At 42.7% G+C, this 13,400-nt stretch overlaps 1 protein-coding gene across 1 annotated transcript in view; it reads left to right on the top strand.

The window, feature by feature from the left end:
* The window catches only part of SLC12A7 (solute carrier family 12 member 7), a 324,493-nt gene that overhangs the window by 106,394 nt on the left and 204,699 nt on the right, over window positions 1-13,400 (top strand). The gene's annotated exons all lie outside the window — the stretch shown is intronic.

Below are 13,400 nucleotides of genomic sequence, written 5' to 3'. Positions count from 1 at the left end.
AAACAAACACTGTGCATAACAAAAAAATTTGGAGAAATACCTGCCTTTTAAAAAAAATAATGTTACATTGCTTTTTAAAGTTTTGCCTAAAGGAAATCTGTAAAGAAAGCTTTAAATTGCACACTTGATACAAAACACACACAGGTTAACTTAAAAGAAATATTAGCTTATGTAAAACAGTTAACACTTTTTACCAGAGGTATGAATACTGTTTTTCTCCCCCTACACTCTTTCATTCCTCATGTTTTTTAATATTTAAATGCTATTAAACCAAGTAAAATTTTAAGAAAAACACTTTTAAAACAGCAATCAAAAGGAGCAGATGTGTAGATTTCTTTACTAACACATTTTTTTTTTGTAAATTTAGAAGACATTCTTATTTGTTTTTGGTGTTGTACCAGAAAATAAATTACCTCTTTTTACACAAAGCCTATAGCCTTGATAGAAAGACCCTAATGAAAGTTGTCTAACCTTTATATCAATTTCTCTTATTCTGTTTACTTAAAGTAATATATTTTTAGAACCCTTGATTATGCTATGTTACTAGGAGTGCTGCAATTTTCGCCCCTTCTGTATTAGCACTGAAACTTTATACCTCAATGTTATTTTCTTTTGTAGAAAATAGTGCTTTTTAAAGTTTAGCAAGGGTGCAAAAGCAACCCCAAATGTTCTAAGAACTTAAAGACTAAAAGAGCTAGTAACCCTTTTTACCAGAAATGTGATTTTGACTTCTTAAAAATGTTTTAACAAATAAAATTTTAAAACAGAGCTTTTAAGCAGTTTTGTAACTTTTAAAGGAAAAATAACCAAAATTCATGTTTTAAGGTTAGTGAAATAAAATTGACATTTGTAAATTGTGGAGAAGCAAAGCCTTTTGCTAAAGAATTGAGCAACGTTAGTGAAGGAACATACCCCCCCGCCCTTCTTTTAAAAAATTGTTAACTTTGCAATGAAAGAATTTTTAACCACAGGATTAAAATTAAATGAAGTTTGTGTATCATACATTTTAAAAATAATGTAAGCATGTTTTTACATTTTAAAAAGTTGCTAAGTTTACTTAATTTCCATAACTATAATTATCTCCATGACACAACTTAAACAAAAATTTTAGTAATTTTATGTCTAAGGATATGTCTACATGGCAAAAAAACCCCCGCGGCTGGCCTGTGCCAGTCAACTCGAGTTTGTAGGGTACGGGTTTGTGGGACTGTTTCATTCCCGTGTAGATTTCTGGACTTGGGCTGGAGCCTGGGCTCTAGGATCCTCCAGGATGGCTGGACCAACTTCTGTTGGTGAGAAAGACAAGCCTTCAAGCTTACACAGAGCTCTTCTTCAGGTCCAGGAAACATACTCAGAGTGTCATAGCTAATACAAAGAACAGATTGTTTAGCATATTGCTTGTTGTAGGAGGCCATGGAACATTTCTGAAGACTTTTTTCAAGAAAGTCAGGTCTGGACATGTTGAAACATATTTGGGCTTGTTTGGATATCTGACTCTTTTAGGAGGTTTATTTCTGAAATGTTCCATCTATAAAAAAAATCTCACGATGGTTTTGTGTGGCAGGTGACTGAACCCCTACAGACAACATTTTTCTATACCGGTTTGCACCTTGGTATGTGGTGCTTACTTAAAGGCAACAGGTCTGCCCTGATGCTGTAGGCTTGATGGGGGCTGTGCTTTGATTGTCTTGGCCCAAGATGTTGCATAGCCAAGGCTGGCTTTAGGCCGATTCCCCCGAATCGGGCCCCGTGCCTAAGAGGGCCCCGCGCCCTAAAGAAGAGCGCCTAACTTAGACGCCTTTTTAATTTTTACTCACCTGGTGGTGCTCCGGGTCTTCGGTGGCATTTCAGCAGTGGGTCCTTCAGTGCTGTGGCCAGCATTCAGTATTCTTGCCAGCAAGTTAAAGAAGTCTGGGCTGGATGAATGGACGGTAAGGTGGATAGAAAACTGGCTAGATGGTCGGGCTCAACGGGTAATGATCAATGGTTCCATGTCTAGTTGGCAGCCGGTATCAAGTGGAGTGCCCCAAGGGTCGGTGCTGGGGCCGGTTTTATTCAATATCTTCATTAACGATCTGGAGGATGGTGTGGACTGCACCCTTAGCAAGTTTGCAGATGACACTAAACTGGGAGGAGTGGTTGATACGCTGGAGGCTAGGGCTAGGATACAGAGGGCCTAGACAAATTAGAGGATTGGGCCAAAAGAAATATGATGAGGTTCAACAAGGACAAGTGCAGAGTCCTGCACTTAGGATGGAAGAATCCCATGCACTGCTACAGACTAGGGACCGAATGGCTGGGCAGCAGTTCTGCAGAAAAGGACCTAGGGGTTACGGTGGACGAAAAGCTGAATATGAGTCAACAGTGTGCCCTTGTTGCCAAGAAGGCTAACGGCATTTTGGGTTGTATAAGTAGGGGCATTACCAGCAGGTCAAGGGATGTGATCATTCCCCTCTACTCAGCACTGGTGAGGCCTCATTTGGAGTTCTGTGTCCAATTTTGGGCCCCACACTACAAGAAGGATGTGGATAAATTGGAGAGAGTCCAGCGGAGGGCAACAAAAATGATTAGGGGGCTGGAGCACATGACTTATGAGGAGAGGCTGAGGGAACTGGGATTGTTTAGTCTGCAGAAGAGAAGAATGAGGGGGGATTTGATAGCTGCTTTCAACTACCTGAAAGGGGGTTCCAAAGAGGATGGATCTAGACTGTTCTCAGTGGTAGAAGATGACAGAACAAGGAGTAATGGTCTCAAGTTGCAGAGGGGGAGGTTTAGGCTGGATATTAGGAAAAACTTTTTCACTAGTAGGGTGGTGAAGAACTGGAATGGGTTACCTAGGGAGGTGGTGGAATCTCCTTCCTTAGAGGTTTTTAAGGTCAGGCTTGACAAAGCCCTGGCTGGGATGACTTAGTTGGGTTTGGTCCTGCTTTGAGCAGGGGGTTGGACTAGATGACCTCCTGAGGTCCCTTCCAACCCTGAGATTCTATGATTCTATGATTCTATGAAGACCCGGAGAGAAGACCTGGAACACAGCTGGGTGAGTCATCCCTGCCAGGGCCCCGTCGAAACTATTCGAATTGGGCCCTGCACTTCCTAAAGCGGGCCTGTGCATAGCAGTGTGTTGATCTGTTTGTATGACAAGGGGTGCCTTACAGGCTTACAAAAACATGCTTCACACAGTCATTTTCAACTGACATTTTATTTAAAAAACACATTTATTTTATTTTTACAAGATACCTCATTTTGTTCCTAAATCACACTTGAACTTTTAGGGTTTTTCCTCAATAGGATTTTGTAATTTGCTGAACGAAGATGACATTCAACGCTACACATTAAACATGTATCCATTCGTTCAGTTACATCAGCGAAACCTCTATCTTGGTCCTCTGCTTCTGTCACTTTGTCCACCAGCTCTCTCCCTTGAGCTTAATGTTCCTGGATTAAACAGAGGCACTGCAGTGCATATCTCAATGTGATGATAATATTTAAAACACTCTCTAGGCTCAAATTACCAGTAATTTTTGGATTTTACAGTTCACATCATCTGGTCAGGGCCATTTATGATGCACCTTGGGCAGTTCTCTATCAGGTAGTGCTTGATGATTCTGTGCACAGCAAGTCGTACAATTGCATGCATAACAGTTTACGGTTACAGCTTCACACAGGTTCAATACCTTATTGCTTCCTCAATGTTAGATAGTACAGGCCTTTAGAATAAGCATCTGATTTTGAGTCTGGGCAAAAACAGATCAGTCCCAATCCGTTTGCTCCTTCAGAGCTGTCAGTGTCCAGATTCTCCAAGACCTCTGAAGAACCATGGCTCAGCTGCTGAGAAATTTAAAATAAGAAATACGTGTAAGGCATCATTTTACTTTTTATTGTGTGCTTTTAAAACATTTTATTTGTGTGTCAAGAGACTTCTTCAGTTTACAGCTTTTTTTTTTAAAATTGCCTTGGTATGGGAATTGATCCAAAAAGCTCCAATCAATTGAACAAAGGAGCCAGGTCCCCTCCAGCCCCCTAAACATTCTTACATACAATATACCTATAATTTGTCTCTGTACAACCCTCCATTTGAATCGGTTGGGTCTCCTCAACTCTGATTGAAGTCCAGAGTCTCAAACAAAACTTGGGTCAATGGTATATTTGTTTCTTCAGTTCCTACAACTTCACCTTATAATATCTTTTCATGAGCTGCTTGACTGCTGGTGTTGTCAAGGGACTTTTAGGTGCTTCCATTTTTAATAAACCGGCCTGTTTGAACGGTTCATCCTCTTTTATACAACAGTTGCACAATACTTTCTCAGCCAATAGTTTAGGGCCAATACTTCAAAAGTCCTTTGGTCTCCCACTCTAAGTAAGGAGGAACTTCTGTTTAAGGGCATAGAAGGATGGACGCTTTTGCACCTTTAGTTTTGTATTATTTTTATATCTTATACTTTCCTGAGCCAGTTCTCTTACAGAATTAAAACCCAAACCAAAACAAGTTATGTGATAAAAAGGTACTTAAATTTTAAAAAGTAGTTAATGTTTTTCCCTATGATTTAAGAGTGTGAAATTGAACAAAATGTATCCTAAAAAGCCATAGACTGACTTCTCCTGTAATTTACATTGGGCTGAATAGGCAAAGCCCGGGCCATGTTGGTCTTCACTAGACAGCCAAAAACAAGGTGAAAGAAAACCCACTGCATTTCCTTGCTGGCTATAGTGTAAATGCTGAAATTCAGTGCAGAATTAATAACTGCCAAGGCAGTGAACCATTCACCCTTGTATAAAATGGCAAACTCCTGGGTCACTGTGAATTTCTTGTTCATGTGCAAATCCACCTTCTCTTTAATAGCAGGCAAGGCATTATTAATTAATAAATCCACATATTGAGGACACCATCATCTCTGTGCATGTTAGTGCCATCCCAGGCTGCTGGTAATCTTTCATGACAGGCATGAGGAGACTCATCCTTTTCTTGTCTAACATTTGCTAACTGTGCAATTCCTGCCTGTCCTGGATATAAAATCTGTTCCAATTTAGCTGGTGTCTCAGCAAAATCCTTAGCTTCTGACTGTAAATGTGGGCATAGGGCATACCACAAAGGATCTACTGTCATTTGCAAAATCTTTAAACAATCCTTATCATCCAATGGAAACATTTGAGTAGTTTTCTCAGTTCTTCTAGCATGAAACAGAATTAGCCACCAAATCCAATGTTTTAACATTGTCATAAACAGATAGTTAAGGGTTAATGTCTCTTTTACCTGTAAAGGGTTAAGAAGCTCAGTAAACTTGGCTGACACCTGACCAGAGGACCAATAAGGGGACAAGATACTTTCAAATCTTGGTGGAGGGAAGTCTTTTGTTTGTGCTCTTTTTGTTTGGGGGTGGTTTGCTCTTGGGACTAAGAGGGACCAGACATCAATCCAGGCTCTCCAAATCTTTCTGAATCAGTCTCTCATGATTCAAACTTGTAAGTAATAGCCAGGCAAGGCGTGTTAGTCTTATTTTTGTTTTCTCAACTTGTAAATGTTCCTGTTTGCTGAGAGGATTTTACCTCTGTTTGCTGTAACTTTGAACCTAACGCTAGAGGGGGTGCCTCTGGGCTATATAAATCTGATTACCCTGTAAAGTATTTTCCATCCTGATTTTACAGAGATAATTTTTATCTTTCTTTCTTTAATTAAAAGCTTTCTTTTTAAGAACCTGATTGATTTTTTCCTTATGTTAAGATCCAAGGGGATTGGATCTGGACTCACCAGGAATTGGTGGGGGAAGGGAGGGGGGATGGTTAAATTCTCCTTGTGTTAAGATCCAAGAGGTTGGATCGGTGTTCACCAGGAACTTGGTGAAAAAGCCTCTCAAGGCTGCCCAGGGAGGGGAAGGTTTTGGGGGGACAGAAAGTGATCTAAACACTGAAATTTCTGGATGGTGGCAGTGTTACCAGATCTAAGCTAGTAATTAAGCTTAGAAGTGTCCATGCAGGTCCCCACATCTGTACCCTAAAGTTCAGAGTGGGGGAGGAACCTTGACAAACATACACTGCTGGCACAGGATGGAGGTCCCTCATCTAATTCCTCTGGACTTTTACTAGCTTTTGAGATACTGCTGTTTAATAACCCCATTTGTAGAAAACAGGCTAAGGGGTTGAAGAATAGATTCTCTCCTTGCTCTTTACTAGCTGCTACTCACAGAAGGTTAGGAAATCCACTCCATTCTGCCGCTCTACAAATGCCCCTGTATTTTCACAAACAGTAATGCAGTGGTCCCCAATGTAGTGCCTGCGGGCGCCATGGCGCCCGCTGGGACATTTATGTGCGCCCGCCTACTGCCCAGCAGGGGAGAGAAGCAGCGGCCCTGCGCCTGCCGGGGACAGAGAACTCCGTGGCTGCAGGCTGCGGGTGCCTGTGTTCTCTGTCCTCATGGCTTCTCTCTGCACTGCCCAGAACTGCGGCCAAAAAACACTCCAACTCTGCAGAATGGATAGAATGACGCCCCGTAGCATGTGCTACCCCAAGGCATGTGCTTGCTCCACTGGTGCCTGGAGCTGGCCTTGTATGTGAGTACTCTTCCTGCACTGATACTGCTGTTATCTTGTGCTTTGCAATTTATTATTTTTTTAACATTTTGTCCCAAAATGAGTGGTTCAAATAAAAGACAATGTACATATTATTTCAATGCAGAGTGGGAAGAATCCTATTGTTTTATTGAAAATAAAGGGAAATGTGTTTGCTTATTGTGCGGGGGTGCTGTTGCAGTGCTGAAAAAACAATGTCGAACGCCATTTCCAAACTAATCACAGCTCTTTTGACATGAGCCATCCACTTAAATCTGAGTTGAGAAAGGTTTGATTTGAGTTGATTAATTTTCTTCTATCTGCCCAGCAACTGTTTTCACTCGAAAAGTGGTAAAGTCTAAAAGTGCTACTATTGCTTCCTTTAAAATTGATCATCTGCTCACAAAGAAGAAAAAACCCTTTCAAGATGGTGAATTGTTGAAGGAAGCATTTCTGACTGGTGCTGATTGCCTGTTTCAAGGATTTCCTAACAAGGGTGAGATTTTGTCGGCAATACAAGACTTGCAGTTATCAGACAACACAGTTACGAGGGGGATACATGCAATTTCAAGCGACATGCAAACTCAGCTAAAGGATAACTTGGAAATATGTGACTGGTTTTCACTGCAATTCAATGAGTCGACAGATATATTGGATACAGCACAGTTGGCAGTTATAGTGAGGATGGTATTTAGAGACTTTACCTTAAAAGAAGAGTTACTAAAAGTATTGCCTATGAAAGAGCGAACAAAGGGTGAGGACATCTGTAATTTATTCAGATCATACGCAACATCTATTAGTATGCCACTATACAAGCTGTCTGTGATCACCACTGATGGGGCACCAGCAATGATGGGCAGCGCCAATGGATTCATTGCACTCTGTAAGAAGAATGAATCCTTTCTGAACTTTGTCTTATCACTGCATTATCCACCAAGAAGCTTTGTGCGTCAAAGTTCTTTCTTTTCAACATGTCATGAATGTCGTTATTAAAATAATTAACTCTGAGCAAAACCTTTGCAACACCGACTTTTTAAGGCCCTGTTGGAAGATGTCGATGATAAACAATCTGATCTTATCTTGCGCACAGAAGTATGATGGCTGAGCAAAGGTAAAGTTCCTGCACGTTTTTTAAGCCTAATTGAAGAGATCAAAGAATTTCTGAAGTCCACAAATCAGAACTTTGAGCAACTAGAAGACTCCTGCTGGTTAATGGACTTGACTTTTCTTGCCGACATCACTGACAAATTGAACATTTTAAATCTTGAGCTTCAGGGAAAAGACAAACATGTGGCTCAAATGATAGGTTCGTAAAATCATTCAAAGCAAAACTGATCTTGTGGATGTCACATATGAAGACGAAGTCTCTTGTACATTTCCCAAGTATGAAGAAAATGGTATGTGGCAGTGATTTTAACCCATCACCATTTGTTATCCACATTCAAACACTTCTGGAACAATTTGAAACGAGATTTCAACATTTCACCATCATTGAGCCTGTAGTTGCCTTTCTTGTGAATCCTTTTACTTGCCAAATTAGAGGTAACAGAAATGGCTACATCAATTGCAAGTCTCATTCAAGTAAGAACAGAAGACATGGATCTGGAGTTTTTGGACCTTCAAAATGATATTGTTCTAAAGTCCTGCGCAACAGATGAAAACTTTTGGAATCTGGTTGAACGAAAAAAGTTTCTTGCCTTAAAAAATGTAGCATACAAAATAAAATCTTATTTTGGTTCCACTTATCTATGTGAAGTTCTGTTTTCAACAATGAACATCATAAAATCAAAATACAGATCTCAGCTTACAGATGCCCATCTTGACGATTGCTTACGAACGGGAATATCATCCTACTCTCCCAACTATGAAAAACTGGCTGAAGAAATGCAGTGACAAATATCATGCTGACTTTATTAGAAAAACCACATGAATTAATTATACCTATTTTCCATTAAGTGCTGATGAGCGCATATGATTAACTTGTATTTAACTTTTTTTCGTATTTGTTTGTTTGTTTATTGAAATCCAGATACAAGTAACAATACAAAGAATATTTTTAATTAACCATAACCAGGGCTGCCCAGAGGATTCAGGGGGCCCAGGGCAAAGCAATTTCAGGGGCCCCTTCCATAAAAAAATTGCAATACTATAAAATACTATATTCTCGTGAGGGCCCCTGTGGGGCCCAGGGCAAATTGCCCCAGTTGCTCCTCCCCCACAACAGGTGGCCCTGGGAAAAATAAACCTTCTGCATCGCGGCACAAACCCAGTTTTGAGAAAACTTCTTTACAAGGTATCACTGGTTCTCAGCATCAGCTAGTGCTAAAAGGCACTAAAGCTCATTAAAAGGGTTGGACAAATATTTTCCGTCAACTTTTTCTGGATTGAAAACTAGGGGTTTTTAAAAATCAGAAAAAAATAACGGACAATGTCTGCTTTCCTTCAAAATTTGTTGTGGTCTTTTTAATTGAAAAGCTGAAATTAGTCTGCCAAAACCTGAATATGGTTTGGGGTTTCAGAAGTGTGTGTGTGACCAGATATTTGCTGCTTGCTGTGTTTTGATTGTTTAAACAAACAATAAAAAAATCCAAAACTTTTGAACCACCTCAGCTTGTGACCAAACGCCTGAGCCCATTCAGTCAGAGATTTTTCCAGGTTTCTGATACTCTGCTGGCTTCCTTGACTCATATCTGTCTCCATAACTTTGGGTTCATTTAGCTTAGAACATAAGAACAGCCATACCAAGTCAGACCAAAGGTCCATCCAGCCCAGTAGCCTGTCTACCAACAATGGCCAATGCCAAGTGCCCCAGAGGGAGTAAACCTAATAGGTAATGATCAAGTGATCTCTCTCCTGCCACCCATCTCCACCCTCTGACAGAGGCTAGGTACACCATTCCTTACCCATCCTGGCTAATAGCCATTAATGGACTTAACCACCATGCATTTATCTGTTTCCTAGAGACTGGCTCAATGGGGTCCCTCACAAACTGGAGACTGTTACTGTGGGTATGTCTTTAGTATAGTTTATGTACATACTCCACGAACTGAGCATTTGAGCTTGTTCCAGAATCTTGGATGAGCCTATGTTGTGAAAACTGAAATGCTCAAAATAGCACATGCATGTGAATGGACACAGGGTGCTAAAATTAAATTAACCCAGGAGTTCTCAAACTGGGGTTCAGGACCCCTCAGGGGGTCACGAGGTTATTACTGGGGGTCACAAGCTGTCAGCCTCCACCTCAAACCCCACTTTGCCTCCAGCATTTATAATAGTGTTAAATATATAAAAAGTGTTTTTAATTTATAAGGGGGGGTGTCGCACTCAGAGGTTTGCTATATGAAAGGGGTCACCAGTATAAAAGTTTGAGAAGCACTGAATTAACCCCCTGGAGCCTCAGGGAATGCAGGGGAGGGGAGTCACCCTTGGTAGGGTTGGGAAGGATATTGCTCTTCTCATGTGATCCCTCTCCCAGTGGCTAATTTTAAATGAACCTACCTTCCCCTGACATGAATCTCCCTATGGCACTGAAATAAAATATAGACTATAATTTGGCATTTGAGAAGTGAAAGGGATGGTAGCCCTAATGGAAAAGCTAACAGCTTGGCTCTTCTGCAAGCCTCAAACTGCTGAATGAGCTTTAGGGTAGGGAAGGCTGTGCCTCCCAAACAGCCGGGCTCTGCCCCCTATCAAACCCCCACCCACTTCCTGCCCCCGACTGCCCCTCTCAGAATCCCTGACCCATCCTGCTCCTTGTCCCCTCACCGTCCCCCAGAGACCTCCCCCCCACTACCCTGGGACCCCACCCCTGCTCCCTGTGCCCTGACTGCCCCAACCCCTATCCACCCCCCCGCTGAGTCCTGACAGACCCCCCAGAACGCCCACAATCCAACCCCCCCATTCTCTGTCCCCTGACCGCCCCCCAACCTCTGCCCCCTCCCTGTCCTCTGACTGTCCCTGGGACTTCTTGCTCCTTAGCCAACCCCTGCCCCCGGCCCCTTATCCCCAGCTCTCCCCTCAGCCGGAGCCTCAGCGCATCCAGGAGCTTCGCTCGTCAGCTGCAGTGTGGCTCCGGGGCCCGAGCCCCTCCCCGCTCAGAGCCACGTGGTCAGGGGGCAGGGCTGGGAGCTCCAGGCTGAGCTCAGCTCCCTCTGCTCATGGTGTGGCAGATCTGGTTAGGTCCTGTGATGGTGTCGCTGAAGCATATTCTGAAGCATATTCTCACCAGTAACTGCACACCGCACCATAGTAACTCTAGCTCAGGAACCAATCCATACAACAAACCTCGATGCCAACTCTGCGCACATATCTACACCAGCGACACCATCACAGGACCTAACCAGATCAGCCACACCATCACCAGTTCATTCACCTGCACGTCCACCAATGTAATATACGCCATCATATGCCAGCAATGCCCTTCTGCTATGTACATCGGCCAAACTGGACAGTCTCTAAGGAAAAGGATAAATCGAGGGATGTGATCATTCCCCTCTACTCAGCACTGGTGAGGCCTCATTTGGAGTACTGTGTCCAGTTTTGGGCCCCACACTACAAGAAGGATGTGGATAAATTGGAGAGAGTCCAGCGGAGGGCAACAAAAATGATTAGGGGGCTGGAGCACATGACTTATGAGGAGAGGCTGAGGGAACTGGGATTGTTTAGTCTGCAGAAGAGAAGAATGAGGGGGGATTTGATAGCTGCTTTCAACTACCTGAAAGGGGGTTCCAAAGAGGATGGATCTAGACTGTTCTCAGTGGTAGAAGATGACAGAACAAGGAGTAATGGTCTCAAGTTGCAGAGGGGGAGGTTTAGGTTGGACATTAGGAAAAACTTCTTCACTAGTAGGGTGGTGAAGCACTGGAATGGGTTACCTAGGGAGGTAGTGGAATCTCCTTCCTTAGAGGTTTTTAAGGTCAGGCTTGACAAAGCCCTGGCTGGGATGATTTAGTTGGGTTTGGTCCTGTTTTGAGCAGGGGGTTGGACTAGATGACCTCCTGAGGTCCCTTCCAACCCTGAGATTCTATGATTCTATGATTCTATGAAATGGACACAGATCAGATATTAGGAATGGCAATATACAAAAACCTGTAGGAGAACACTTCAACCTCCCTGGCCACACAATAGCAGATCTTAAGGTGGCCATCCTGCAGCAAAAAAACTTCAGGACCAGACTTCAAAGAGAAACTGCTGAGCTTCAGTTCATCTGCAAATTTGACACCATCAGCTCAGGATTAAACAAAGACTGTGAATGGCTTGCTGACTACAGAACCAGTTTCTCCTCCCTTGGTTTTCACACCTCAACTGCTAGAACAGGGCCTCATCCGCCCTGATTGAACTAACCTCGTTATCTCTAGCTTGCTTCTTGCTTGCATATATATACCTGCCCCTGGAAATTTCCACTACTTGCATCCGACGAAGTGGGTATTCACCCATGAAAGCTCATGCTGCAAAACGTCTGTTAGTCTATAAGGTGCCACAGGATTCTTTGCTGCTTTTACAGATCCAGACTAACACGGCTACCCTTCTGATACTTGTCCTGACTTGAACTGCTCTGTGTCAGAATCTGCTTGCTCTCTGTCTTGAGCTCTGGATCTGGTCAGCACTTCACTATACTCTTGTTCATGTTCCTTCTCTGTCTTATTTCCTGGTGAAACCATAGCCATGCAGGTCTAGTCTCTGCAAGGGCATATTCGCTATCAGACAAAACCTTCCTTAAAAGCTGAATATCATCCTTCATCACCAAAAACATCAAATCATCCTCTAAAAGAGGAGCATCTGTACTAAAATCCATGCATCCCTTTATATAAAACAGCATGAAGCTCAGCCACTTCACTCTGTGCAGCTCTACTACAGATCTTTACATCTTGGTCATGACACCAATGTTCCTCAACCTTACCTTTTATATGACAAGGCTTTTTCCTTCTATTTCTCAGAATAGTTTTGGATAAAAGGGCCAAGATATCTAAGATTCCAGAATATAATTCTAGTTTGCTCACACTCCTGAGCTACAATAGCAGTGATACTCACCTGTGCTTGCAAATGTTCTTTTAAATTTTTTACCAGTTTTGTAATATCCACCAGACCAGGAGAATGAGGTAGACAAGGCTTTCTTTGGACAACTAACATAAGTTTCCAGGTCCCAGGCCCTGGTTCTCATGGCAGACTTCAATCCCCCTGACATTATACCTTGACTTTAGCAAAGCTTTTGATACTGTCTCCCACAGAATGTCACATCCACTGCTTTCCCCATATCCACCGGGCCAGTTATCTCATTATACAAGGCAATCAGGTTGGCCAGGCATTACTTGCCCTTGATGAATCCCTGTTGACTGTTCCTGATCACCTTCCTCTCCTCCAAGTGCTTCAAAATGGATTTCTGCTCCATGATTTTTTTGGGAACTGAGATTCTCCGGATTCTCCGTCTTCCCTTTTTTAAAGATGGGCACTATATTTGCCTTTTTCCAATCATCCGGGACCTCCCCCGATTGCCACGAGTTTTCAAAGATAATGGCCAATAGCTCTGCAATCACATCAGCCAACACCCTCAGCACCCTCAGATGCATTAGATCTGGACCAATGGACTTGTGCATGTCCAGTTTTTCTAAATAGTTCTTAACCTGTTCTTTCACCACTGAGGGCTGGTCACCTTCTCCCCATACTGTGCTGCCCAGAGCTGCCATCTGGGAGCTGCCCTTGTCTTTGAAGACTGAGGCAAATAAAGCATCAGGCACTTCAGCTTTTTCCACATCATCTGTCACTATGTTTCCTCCGCCATTCAGTAAGGGTCCCACACTTTTCCTGACCTTCTTTGTGTTGTTAACATACCTGTAGAAGCCCTTCTTGATGCCTTTCAC

Source organism: Mauremys mutica, chromosome 2 (assembly GCF_020497125.1).
Source record: "Mauremys mutica isolate MM-2020 ecotype Southern chromosome 2, ASM2049712v1, whole genome shotgun sequence".
Lineage (NCBI taxonomy): Eukaryota > Metazoa > Chordata > Testudines > Geoemydidae > Mauremys > Mauremys mutica.
This window is presented reverse-complemented; position numbering and strand designations above follow the sequence as displayed.